At 45.3% G+C, this 12,957-nt stretch overlaps 1 pseudogene across 1 annotated transcript in view; it reads right to left on the bottom strand.

Moving 5' to 3' along the window:
• The window catches only part of LOC149362375 (calcium-activated chloride channel regulator 4A-like), a 48,875-nt pseudogene extending 47,160 nt beyond the window's left edge, over nt 1–1,715 (bottom strand). Inside the window, exon 1 of the transcript XR_016288994.1 lies at nt 1,242–1,715. The product of XR_016288994.1 is annotated as a calcium-activated chloride channel regulator 4A-like (transcript). The remainder of the gene's footprint in view (nt 1–1,241) is intronic.
• Between the last annotated feature and the right edge of the window lie 11,242 nt (nt 1,716–12,957).

The following is a 12,957-nucleotide window of genomic DNA, read 5'->3' as shown; positions in this document are numbered from 1 at the left end:
GAGTGGTCCTAAAACCGAAGTTTGTGCTGAGGCATTCTACACTGCGAGGCATTATAAGCAATGACCTTTGTCTCGACAATTTACTGGGAGCGTCCACTGCCATAAAAGCCTGCTGATTATTGAAAATGAAAGCGCCAAACTCGAGAATATTGAGCGTATGCCGAAGCAGCGCACGTTCCTCCACGGATGCCTCATCTGAGACATAATCCTACTGAACTGGAAGAAGCGTCTTCTGTATTTCTGCAGTGATCACGACACCAAAATGTCCCACAGCAGGGACTGGCAAAAATCGCGCGGTTGACTCGCGGTGCGGGATTTACGATTATATTTTAAAAAGAGAAGTAGTAAATAACGCATCAGTAATGAAGTAACAAAACTGTTGTCCTAACCTCGTTCTATCAAATCATATGCCTTCCATTTCTTAGCGATGTCTTAGAAAACCTCTGGAAAGTCATAACCACAGAAAAAGGGCTGTGCGGAACAGCCTGAGAAGCACTTTTACGAATGGGCTTTGTGCTCAGGAGAACACCTAAGAAGGTACTTACGAATTCCCGGGTTCGTTTCGCAGTAGCAAGCTAGTGTTTCAGTCGCTAGACTGTGAATTAGCGTAGCAAGACATTTGGAAGCTCTGCTTTGCAGTGTGGCCAAAATATTCCTGGGCGCGTTCAACAACCTACCACGTCCACTGCGGCGAAGAATATAATTGCGGTTGCGGACGCGTGGTACACCTAAATAGATGGAAGCATTGACCCGGCCTTTATTTCTGGAGATGGCAAAAGAAAATAAATATAACCCTAATAGCTGTGTTGTGGGTTTATGGCAGCTACAAGAGGTGGATAACGTTCATGCCTGGTAGAACTAGGAATATCTTTAGCAGTGGTAAATCTGGTTACTTCGATGGTACAACAATACCTATATGAAACTACTCGGGAGTTGTGGTCGTCAGCACCTCCTTAAGCTCAAAAAGTGCAATCCCCGCACACCTCAGTCCGAAATCAAGCTCTCTTTAAGAAAGGCACGGATTTGAAACTTACGTTTTCTAAAGAAACTTAAAAAGATAGCACCGAATCTACCAGCCCGGTTATGTCCAGCTCACGGGGACGAGGGCTACTTCCCAGCTGATGTGTAACGCTGTCGAGAACCAAAGTCAGCAATCACGCTCTACTAAATGCTGTAACGAACACTAAAGCTCTTGTACAGACAGCGCACCAGGAACACTAACGAAAAAGTTAGTGCTTCACCTTCAGCTGTTCCAGGAAACTTGGGTCCACAGGCAGCGCCTCGTGCACAGCGACCACTACGTCCACGTAGCCGCCGTCATCTTCCAGACGGATCGTGGCACTCGCCTGTCCATGCAAGCCCACAAGAAGTAGGAGCACCAGTGCACAGTGAACACGGCATTGTGTACGATCCTGTACACAACTTAGGCGAAAAAAGCGATTGCCATGGTTGTGAAGTCTTCGAAAGCAGACCATATTCGCTCCCGTGTCTCGGCAAACTCGGTGAAGGGGCTCCGAAACAGAGCGACAAGGTGACAGCAACGAGCGCTGCGATGTCGTCGCCTTTATTCTACTGCGTACAGGCGCGGACACACTGAGGACTCAGGCACTGGGTTACGGTGGCAGGCGCCCGCCCCGTCATCGGCGCCGCACCCCGCTGTGACGCGCGCTACGAGGGTGCGCCGCTCCTCGCGAGGCGTCTGCGTCTCCGGGACAACAGTCGCGGAAGCAACAGATAGGACTGCCAAACAAGGTCGGCTGATAACGCACACACAGTCAGCGCATATGCCGCGCTGACTGTCCACCGATAATTGCGAGTAGCAGACGTTGTGACAACGCTCCCACATTTCTGTCTTCTCTCTGCCCTCAAAATCAACATACATCACCTGCCCTCTTCCCCTGGCTGCTTCCTCTGTCCTGAAAATAAACATACATGCTGTATCACCGTACAAGGAATGTGAACGTCAAGACGGATGAAGTGATGCATATCCCGGATCACAGAAGATATGGGCAGTACGCATGAGGACTTCCCTTTGAATAATTGACAATGAACGTTTTGTTGGGCGGCAAGTGTGTCCAAACACAGTATAAGCAACATATGTGAGCTGCTTTGAGACCCGGTAGTCTGGTGCTGATTCCAGCAAATAAAGCATGCATGTCCCTGTATTCTCACACACATTTCCGCAGATTGGCTAGCAAGAGTTAGCAGGAATGAGTTATGTTCTGCGCACTCGCACGGCGTGATGACTTTAACTTGTGTCCAAATTTCAAAAAAGGAAACAGCGATATAAACAGTCTAACAATTTTTAAGAAGTGGTATAGGGTATTTTTGAATGATGTGACGCTGCTTTTGCGGTTATACATGAATAGCATGAAGCATGCTGAGTTACCCACAATTATTTACAAAATATAAGTGCGAAAAATGGAGGGTGCCAGATTGGAGGCGCTTATTCTAACTTAAACCGAACTAATGACTTGCACAGTTCTCTACACACTTGTCTAGAGTGTTGGAACGACGGCCTGTGTTGCGCAATGATGAGGCTCGCCGCTCTCTGGCGGACTCGATATAGTTTTTAGGGCAATGGCGAGTGAAATACAAACCATGGGAAAGCGCTCGCACGATGTGCTGTTCTTTTGAGTACTAGGCCACTTGTAAATTACGCTATAAGTGCTCTCCGAGGTGCGCCTTTCTAGCCCTCTAGTAAGGTGTGTAGACTTCACATTGTTTTACTGCAGAATGTGGATTTAAAAAATCCGATGTAGATATCCCACAGTTTGATGTGCGCTGTCGATGGTGTAGTTATTTTGAGACTTTTTAATAAGGTTAGATATTATATGCACACCTAAATTCTTAAACCCTGAAACGGGTTCCAGGAAAGCGTCATTGAAAACATATTAAGCAGGGACAGAATTAGCACGCAACAGAAGCATAAGCATGTGTTTCATAATATATAGGTGCATTAGCAATATTTTACACTAATGGGAAAAACTCTCATTTTGTAGCGCTAACACGGCAAAGTTGTACCTGGATGCACGGTATCTAAGAGTCGTCAGCGAATAAGTCAATAGGGGGACGATAGAGTCAGGACAGTAGTTATTATAGATTATGAAAAGAAGAGTAGCCACAATGGGCCTTCGGCACCCTTGATCCCACATACCTCGTGGGGAGCTTATGCTATTTAAGCTATTTAAGCCTGGATACGACTTTCAACTCTAGAAGAATGAAGAAAAGTTAGCGTTTATAAAAGTCGAAGAATCATTTCGAATCGTTCCTTTTCAATGATGCTACATGGTTACTTTGCCCGAAGCCACCGGGAAGTACTCCAAAAATTCTTTATCAGCCGCAGTGCTGCTTGCTGTATATTGTGAAATGGTAGAGAAGTCCGCGTTTTATCAACGCTTGTTCCTTTGCGGCCTTTTTATCTTTGTAATTTCTACTGCTCGGCGGAAGGCTTGCTTCCTCGCCTTCCAATATGGCAGCCCGCAAGTTTCAGTGTTCAGGTCCAATGGTACAAAAAAAAAAGTTTCAAGCCGTCGCCATATGAGTGGCGTGCTTCAGGATTTTTCTCTTCCGGTCCTACCTTTAGAAAAATAATTTGTCTTTAAATTGACTTTTAATTCAATATGCTCAATAGAACGCTTTCATAATAAGTTGACGCGTTATTGAGATTTTTATTCAGATACCTTAACAAATAGGCCGCGGCGTTCAAACTGAAACACGAAAAGGGAGGGGACATTTCATCTCCGCTTAAGGATGTGAAGGAAGGTGGTTCAAGGAACCACCTGATGACAAGACGTCGAATTAGAATACAGGAGAACCTAAGATACCGGAAGCTCATTAACGAGTTAGGCGTGGAGGACAAATTCTAGAGGCCCGTGTACTGTGCGATGTCAGTGCACGTTAAAGAACCCCAGGTGGTCGAAATTTCCGGAGCCCTCCACTACGGCGTCTCTCATAGCCTTAGTCGCTTTGGGACGTTAAACGCCATAAACCTAACCTAACCTAAAAGGGAAAGTACAGAATTTCAGGGTACTTATGCACAAAAGACATTCGGGTTTAACCGAGGAGGGTCATAATGTTCAACCAACGAACGGTGAGCCCACAGCTATCATTACGGAGTGCGCATAGAAGTAGGCGGTAGGATGGCTCGACAGGATACCGCAAGCTACCTCAGGAGACGAAAAATCCGATTAAGAAAGGCCACTGCATAAAAGTGTCTAACCATAGAGACAAAACAGAACTGCCAGATGTATCAACGTTAACAAAGAAGCGTAAGGCAGCCGACGTAAGGAAGTTTATTATACAGAGAATCGAGCCAACTCGGAGGTCGTGGGTTCGGATCCCACCGGCGGCATGAGGTTGTTTTTTCTTCTGCTTTTCTAATCAATTAACTTTAAGCGATGACATATTCAGTAATAATAAAAATTGATCAACACCACAAAATAAATAAATAAATTAAAAAAAATCCCCTGTGCCCCTTGGTTTCTGTGGCTGTTGGCTTCTGTCATATTTACAACGAGCCCCTCATGCCCCTTCCTTGTTTGCTTAATTGCTTAGTGAGGGCTTCGATTTTGGCAGCCTTGATGCCATAGGAAGCATAAGAAGGTTCTCACACAGCTTCCACCCTCTCCGTTCGAAGACGTTCTACGTCACACTTGCGGTAACTCAGTGCGTTCAACGTCCGCCGCTTATGAACGTGGGTGGCGCTGATGAACACTCTCAAGGTTAGGTTACTTGTAAACATAAATACCCCCGAAAGCAGAAGATTTGACAGCCGTCGCCGTAGCTCAGAGGTAGAGCACCGGACGCGTAATTCGGAGGTCGTGGGTTCGGATCCCACCGGCGGCATGAGGTTGTTTTTTCTTCTGCTTTTCTAATCAATTAACTTTAAGCGATGACATATTCAGTAATATTAAAAATTGATCAACACCACAAAATAAATAAATTAATTAAAAGAAAAAATCCCCTGTGCCCCTTGGTTTCTGTGGCTGTTGGCTTCTGTCTATAGAACAGAGGTAGTCTGAAAGCGGTGAAGAGGCAACTAGGCAAGGGCAAGGACTAGATGTATGGGTTAAATGACAAAGCGGGCAGCTCCATTAGCAATATGGAGAAGATAGTGAAAGTGTCGGAAGAGTTCTACACAAGTCTATACAGTGGACAGCGTAATCATAATATTAACAAGACAGGTAGTTGAGCACAGCAATGGGACATTCCGCTGGTCAGGAAGCAAAGAGGGCCTTCAAAGCAATGGAAAGGGGGAAAGCAGCTGGTCTGGGCAATGCGACAGCATATCTCTTGAAGAATGGAAATGAGATTGTGCTAGGAAAACTGGTCTCCCAGTATACGCAATGCCTTGTGATCTTGAAAGTAACAAAACCTTGGCAGAACGCTAAGACTTATCTTAATGCATAAAAAAGAGTCCTCAAGCACTTAAAAAGTTACCGATCGGTCACCTTAGTGTTCGTTACCGAAAAGCTATTTACTAAGGTAATCACTACTAGAGTAAGAACAACCTTACACTGTGATCAACCAAATGATAAGGCAGGCTTCCTTAAAGGGTACGCAACAATGCACCATATTCACACTATTAGTAAAGCAATAGGAAAATGCGCAGAACACGGCCTACCCCTATATAAGGCCTTCACTGATTACAATAAAGCATTTGACTCAGTGGGATCTTAAGCAGTCATGTAGGCATTGCGGAATCAGAGTGTAGAGCGTTATATGAAAATATTGGAACGAATGTACGGCAACGAAGTCATCCATAAACTCAACAATAAAATTCCGATAAGGAAGAGTGCCAGGCAGGGGGGCACAATCTGACCAATGCCATTCACTGCTTTTTCACGGGAGGTATTCCGAGGCGGGGATATGGAGAAGTTGAGGATAAGAGGTAATGATGACATTGCCTTGCTAAGTCACTCAGGAGACGAAATGCAAAGCATGATCAGTGAGTTGGATAGGCAGACCAGAAGGGTGGTAATAAAAATTGACACGCAGGGAACCAAAGCAATGTTGAACATTCTCGCAAGGCAACAGCAATTCACACCTGGTCTCCACATGCCTGGAGTGATGAGGCAATACGTCTACTAAGGGCAGGTAGTGACCGCTGAACAGGCTCATGAGAAGTAAATATTTACTATTATAAGAATGGGATGGAGGGAATATGGCAGTTTCTCTGAGATCATGAACAGCAATTTACCATTGTCATTACAGAGAAAAGTATGCAACAGTTGTACCGTACTCATCTATAGGCAAGAAACGCAGAGGTTAACGAAAATAGTGCAGTTTAAGTTAAGGACAACGCAGCGAGCTATCGAAAGAAAAATGATAGGTATAACTTATAAGAGCGGAAGCGGCGGAAAAGGTGAGGAAACAAATGCGGGTTAATTACATTCAAGTAGAAGTCAAGAGTAAGAAATGATTTGGGCAGGGCATTTTATGGGAAGTCAAGATAACCGCTGGCTCTTAAAGGGAACAGAGGGGATTCCAAGAAAAGGTATGCGTAGGAAGGACGGTAGAAAGTACGGTGGTTGAATGAGGTTAAGAAGTTTGCTGGGATAGGGTGGCTGCTGTTGCCAAATGACAGGGTTAATTGAAAAGAGATGGGAGAGGCTTTTCCCCTGGAGTGAGCGTAGTCAGGCTAATGATGACGATGATGATGATCATGAAGCGATGAGGTGATAGCTTAATAGGTTCATGCAAACAAAACAAAGCAAACAAACAAAAACCAATTTATTTTTAGTTTGGTTTATGGGGATTTTAACGTCCGAAAGCGACTCTGGCTCTGAGGGAGGCCAAAGGGAAGGGCTCCGGAAATTTCGACTACCTTGTGTTCTTTAACGTGCACTGACATCCCACATTACACGGGCGTCTAGAATTTTGCCTCCATCGAAATTCGACCGCCGTGGCCGGGATCGAACCCGCGTCTTTCGTGTCAGCAGCCGAGTACCATAACTACTGAGCCACTGCGGCGGCCTAGGCGGAAAATTGATAATTGGTTTTTCAGGAATGGAAATGGCGCAGTAATTCTCTCAAATCTGGTTGGACAGCCGAACTATGCCGTAAGGGCAGGGAGGAAGGTGATCGTTAAAAAAGAAAGAGCGAAGGAGGTGCTGTAGTGGAGGCCTCCCGAATAATTTCGACTACCTGAGCATGTTTAATGTGTAGGGACCTCGCACAACACTCGGGTAAATTGTGTTTTGAAGAAAGAAAATGGCGCAGTGTCTGTCTCATATATCTCGATGGACACCTGAACCGCGCCGTAAGGGAAGGGAGGAAGGTAGGAGTTAAAGAAGAAAGCGAGAAAGGGGTGCCGTTATAGAGGTCTCCGGAATAATTTTGACCATCTGGGGTTCTTTAACGCGCACTGACATCGCAGAGCACACGGGTGCCTTTTGCATTCCGCTTTCATCAAAACGCGGCCGCCGCGTCAGGGTTCCAACCTGGGAACTCCGGCTCAGTAGCCGAGCGCCTTTTCTACTTAGACAACGCGGCGAGTCAGGCGAGTTAGAAAAAGGCTGTGAAAAGGAGACAGAAAGTATAGTTTGATAGAGGAAGGGTGACCTTGGCCTGCTAATCTACAGGGGAGAAATGAAAGAGAACGAAAGGAAGAGGTAGAGTGCAAATGGAAGGTGAAGATGTCATAATACAGTGAGATGTCCACACCCACACCGGCTAAGACGACTCTTGAGAAGAAACTTAAACAAGGTGATGGCATGTGCTGCACATGGAAAATGTGAAGAAACAATTCAACATATTTAGATGGAATGCGGCAGTGTCCTGCTGGATGTTAATGCTAGCATAGCCAGACTCCCTGAGGCCTTATCCTTTAATCAGCCTCATCATGATCAGCCTGACTACGCCCACTGCAGGGCAAAGGCCTCTTCCATGTCTCACCAATTATCCGGTATTTTGCCAGTTGCGGCCACCGTATTCCCGCAAATTTCTTAATCTCATCCGCCTACCTAACTTTCTGCCGCCCCCTGCTACGTTTGCCTTCCCTTGGAATCCACTCCGTCACCTTTATGGACCAGCGGTTATCTTGCCGTCGCATTACATGCCCTGCCAGAGCCCATTTCTTCCTCTTAATTTCAACTAGAATGTCAGTAACTAGCGTTTGTTCCTTCACCCACTCCGCCCACTTCCGATCTCTTAACGTTACACCTATCATTTTTCTTTCCATAGCTCGCTGCGTTGTCCATAACTTAAGCTGAACCCGCTTTTTTAGCCTCCACGTTTCTGCCCCGTAGGTGAGTACCGGTAAGATACAGCTGTTGTATAATTTTCTCTTGAGGTATATTGGTGAACTGCAGATTAACATGTCATCTTGCTCCACCCGCCACCATGAACACTGGCACGTTCCGCGGCCACGTACTAACTACGGTCTCCAGATGCTTCGAAACAGGCTGCCTAGTACACTAAACAAATATAAGCTAACGGAAGAGCAGCTGCGGGTTCTAACCAAGAAAAAATTATTCGACATTATTAACTAACCGGTACTGTAAGATTTGATTGTATTTTTTAACTAATGCACTGATTCATTGTTTATGCACTTATCTTGTTCGTATATTTTTTCCATTGTTCCTTGATTTTCTCCCCATGATATATATTTTATGTACTTACGAACTGTCATGCTTGCTGCCATGTTGTTCGGGGAGACGGGGCCAGTCAAGCTGCCCTTGACGCAGGTTTTATCCCGTCACCCTCACCATACCCCGTATATGCCCTGTACTTGTTGTGGGTAATAAACTGAAACTGAAACTGAACTGCCATTCATGATCTCAGAGAACCCGCCATATGCGCTCCACCCGATTCTTATTCTTCTAGTTATTTCCCTTTCATGATCCGGAGCAGCGGTCACTACCTGACCTAAGTAGACATATTCTCTTACTACCTCCAGAACCCCGCTACCAATTGCAAACTGCTGTTCCTTGCTAGACTGTCGAACATTACTTTGGTTTTGTGGATGTTAATTTTTTACCCCACCGTTTCGCTGTGCCGGTATAACTCATTGATCTTGCTTTGCAGTTCATGTCCTGAGTAGCTTAGCAAGGCAATGTCATCAGCGAATCGCAAATTACTCAGGTATTCTCCATTAACTGCTATCCCCAACTCTTCCCATTTCAGGCCCCGGAATACTTCCTGCAAGCAGGCGGTGAATAACATTTGCCAGATGGTGTCTCCCTGCTTGACACCTTTCCTTCTTGGAATTTTATTGCTGGCTATAGTAGCACTACAGTCGTTATAAATATCTTCCAATATATTCACATAACACTCTTCAGTACCTAAATCCTGCAATGCCAGCATGACAGCTGAGGTTTCCACTGAGTCAAATGCTTTCTCGTAATCAATGAAGACTATATATAGGGGTTGGGTATATTCGGCGCATTTCTCTATCACCTGGTTGATAGTGTGAATCTGGTATATTGTCGAGTATCCTTTACGAAAGCCTGCCTGATCATATGGTTGATTGAAGTCTAAGGATGTCCGGACTCTATTAGCGATTACCTTATTAAATACCTTGGAGGCAACAGACAGTAAGCTGGTCGGTCGGTAATTGTTCAAGTGCTTGACGTCTCCTTTCTTATGAACTAAGATATGGTTAGCGTTCTTCCAAGCTTCTGGTACTCTCGAGGTCACAAAGCATTGCGTATACAGCGTGTCTAGTTTTCTAGCACAATCTCTCCTCCGTCCTTCAACAAATCTGTTGTTACCTTATCCTCACTAGCCGCTTTCCCACTTTGCATTGCTCCTAGGCCTTTCTGCTTCCCTCGTTACTGGCGGGATGTCCCATTGCTGCGCTCGACCGCCTCTCTCAGTAACTTGATGATTGCATTCGCTACAGTATAGATTTGTGTACAACTCTTCGGACGCTTTAACACTCTTATCCATATTGCTAAAGACATTGCCGTCTTTTTCTCTATTTCTCTTAGCGCATGCATCTGGTTTTTACCTATGCCTAGTTTTCTCTTCACTGCTTTTAGGCTACCTCCGTTCTTTAGAGCATGCTCAATTTTCTCCATGTTAAACATTTTTATGACGGCAACCTTGCGCTTATTCATTAACTTTGGTAGCTGTGCGAGTTCTATCGTGTCTGTAGAGTTAGATGTCCTCATACTTTGGCGTTTCGTAATCAGATATTTAGTCTTTTGAGATAGTTGCCGGCATCCTGTCGAACCATCCTACCACCTTTCTGCGGCGCACTCTGCAACCATAGCTGGGAGATTATCAATCATTGTTTCAACAATACGGTCGTCTTCTTCAATTAAAGCGGAAAATCTGTTCTCCAGCGATATTTTCAATTCTTCTACCTTCCCTCTTAAAGCTAGCTCATTAATAGCCTTCCGTTTCACTAGTTTCCTCCGTTCCCTCTTGAAATCTAAGCTAATGCGAGACCTTACCATTGTGTGGTCGCTACAACGGACCTTTCCGACGACCTCCACATCCTCTACGACGCCAGGCTGAGCGGAGAGTATCAAGTCTATTTCATTTTAGTCTCACCATTGGGGCTCCTCCATGTCCACTTCCTGTTTGCTGGTTTGCGGAAGAAGGTATTCATAATTCGTAAATTATTTCTATCTGCGAACTCTACTAATAACTCTCCCCTACAGTTCCTAGAACCTATGCCATAGTCACTTACCGCCTTGTCTCCAGCCTGCTTTTTACCTACCTTTGCATTAAAGTCGCCCATCAGTACAGTGTACTGTGATTTTACTATGGTCATTGCCGATTCCACATCCTCATAGAAACTTTCAACTATCTGGTCATCATGGCTTGATGTAGGCGCGTAGGCCTGCACCACCTTCAGCTTGTACCTCTTATTAAGCCTAATTACGATAGCTGCCACTCTCTCGTTAATACTGTAAAACTCCTCGATGTTGCCTGCTATATCCTGATTAATGAGGAATCCCGCACCTAGTTCTCGTCTATCTGCTAATCCACTACAGCACAGTACGTGCCCGCCCTTTAGTACTGTATACGCCTCACCTATCCTACTAACCTCACTAAGCCCTATTAAATACCATTTAATACCCGCTAATTCCTCCAACAGCACTGCTAAGCTAGCTTCACTGAATAAGGTTCTTGTGTTAAACGGTGCCAGGTTCAGTTTCCAATGGCGGCCTGTCCGGAGCCAGAAAATATTGGCAACCTCCGCTGCGTCACACATGTGACCGCCGCCTTGGTCAGCCGTTCCGCAGCCGCTGGGGAGTGAGGGCCGAGGGTTAATCGGTTTGTTCATAGAAAGTTGCTGCCAGGTACTACACAAGGGTCGCCAAATTCTGTTCTGGTGAGGAAGTGCGTGGTCAGTTCTGGTCACCGACATCAGGCCGCACTCCAGGTCTGGTTATGCAATTCCATTGACTCTCGGAGTTTTCTTCTTTTTAACCCGGTAGAGAATCGCGTGGCACCGGGATTCGAACCCCGGTCCTCTTGCACGCGAGGCCGATGCTCTATCTCTACGCCATCGCTGCCAATACGCTTCTCGTTTAATACTTAAAAGGTACCATGAATGAATCTGCGGCAGGCTTTATGGAAAAACGTTTGTGAGGCTGATGGAGGGCGCACGCCCGACCGCTCATATTGAGAACGCAGTCACATCTCTGTGTTCTCTGTGGAAATAATTTTTCGTGCTGCGGCCGACATGTTAGACTGCACGTCATAGCAAACATAATTTAAAAAAATGTAAAAAATCAGTTTTGGTATAATTGGCAGTTAAGATTTTTTATCATTAAAGGATGTTACGCGTGCAAACGTGACGGACTCGAGGGAATTTTGAGGGCGTTCTTGGATAAAAAACTACGCCGTGATTCGAATATTTAAGGTTTGCATTTTTGAAAAATAGGTCGCTTCAAAGAAGCCGCTGAAGTTTGTTGTCCCTACTGTCCCGAAAGGGAAGAAACCGATTGATATGTTTTCACTAGCAATTTACGAAATGCAGGCCCAAAATTGAAATTCTTGAAAATAGAGGGCTTGTGTGCAACTTCAGCCGTAAATTCAATAGTGAAGAGTCCCTAGAAAGAAATAGGAAATATAATTGTTAATTAATTCCGAAAGTTATTCAGGCGAATTCGCTTCGGGGAGAAATAGCCTTCAAACTTGGCTGCCCACACCCGGTGTCCCGCGCTCTCGATGCTCCGACATTCCAAATCACTCCACCTTGGGGATTCCCTTAAACTTTTCACCATCACAGTTCCTACTTCGGTTTGCTGATGAATTTGTTCTCTCCCTAAAATGTGGTTGGCGCTCCCTTTAATTCGGTTGGTAGAGCGGCTGCTTCAGTGGTGCGCTGGTCCAAAGTTCGTACTCCAGAGCAGGAGAATTCCTCTTCAAATTGCGCAGTTTAAGCGAAAGTGCATAGCGTTTTCTTTCTATACTTGCGCTTTGGAGGATGCTATTGAATAAGTATTTCCTTATTAAAAAGCTACTCTTCCTTTAGAGGAAGAGATAAATAGAAAGAGGGAGGGCAGGGATGTTAACCAGAAGTGTGTTCTTATGGGCTACACTGCACTGAAAAAGAGGGATGAGCGGATTGAAAAGGGACGGATAAAAGCGCTGAGGAGAGCAGTAGTGATTTTTCACTCAACATAGTAATTCTCAGGTAGCAAAGCAGTGCCTTGTAGCCCTTGAGAGCAGTCGACTGCGGTGGCCACGGTTTTTTAAAAGGCGAGGATCAAGGAGATGCAGAGCATAATGCTGCCTATGTCTTTTGTGCGCAAAAGCAGGACACACACATAGAAAATGAACTTCACATTGCGGAATTCCTCTAAAAATTGGACTTGGGGAAAAAAAGTTCATTGCTCTTCAATGTCGAGTGCGGCATTTGTGCCGTCCTAACATTTCTTTTAATGTGTCGCATTAGCACTGCACTGCTGAAACAAGTGCCCATCGGCGGTGTTATCTGAAGCTACTGCCTACAACATCCCACGGTTGCCAGGCGGTAAAGTGGAGACTGTC

This window comes from Amblyomma mixtum, chromosome 2, assembly GCF_055824585.1.
Source record: "Amblyomma mixtum isolate Tamu chromosome 2, ASM5582458v1, whole genome shotgun sequence".
Classification (NCBI taxonomy): Eukaryota; Metazoa; Arthropoda; class Arachnida; order Ixodida; family Ixodidae; genus Amblyomma; species Amblyomma mixtum.
Note: the sequence above shows the minus strand (reverse complement) of the source record. Positions and strands in the feature narration are given on the sequence as shown.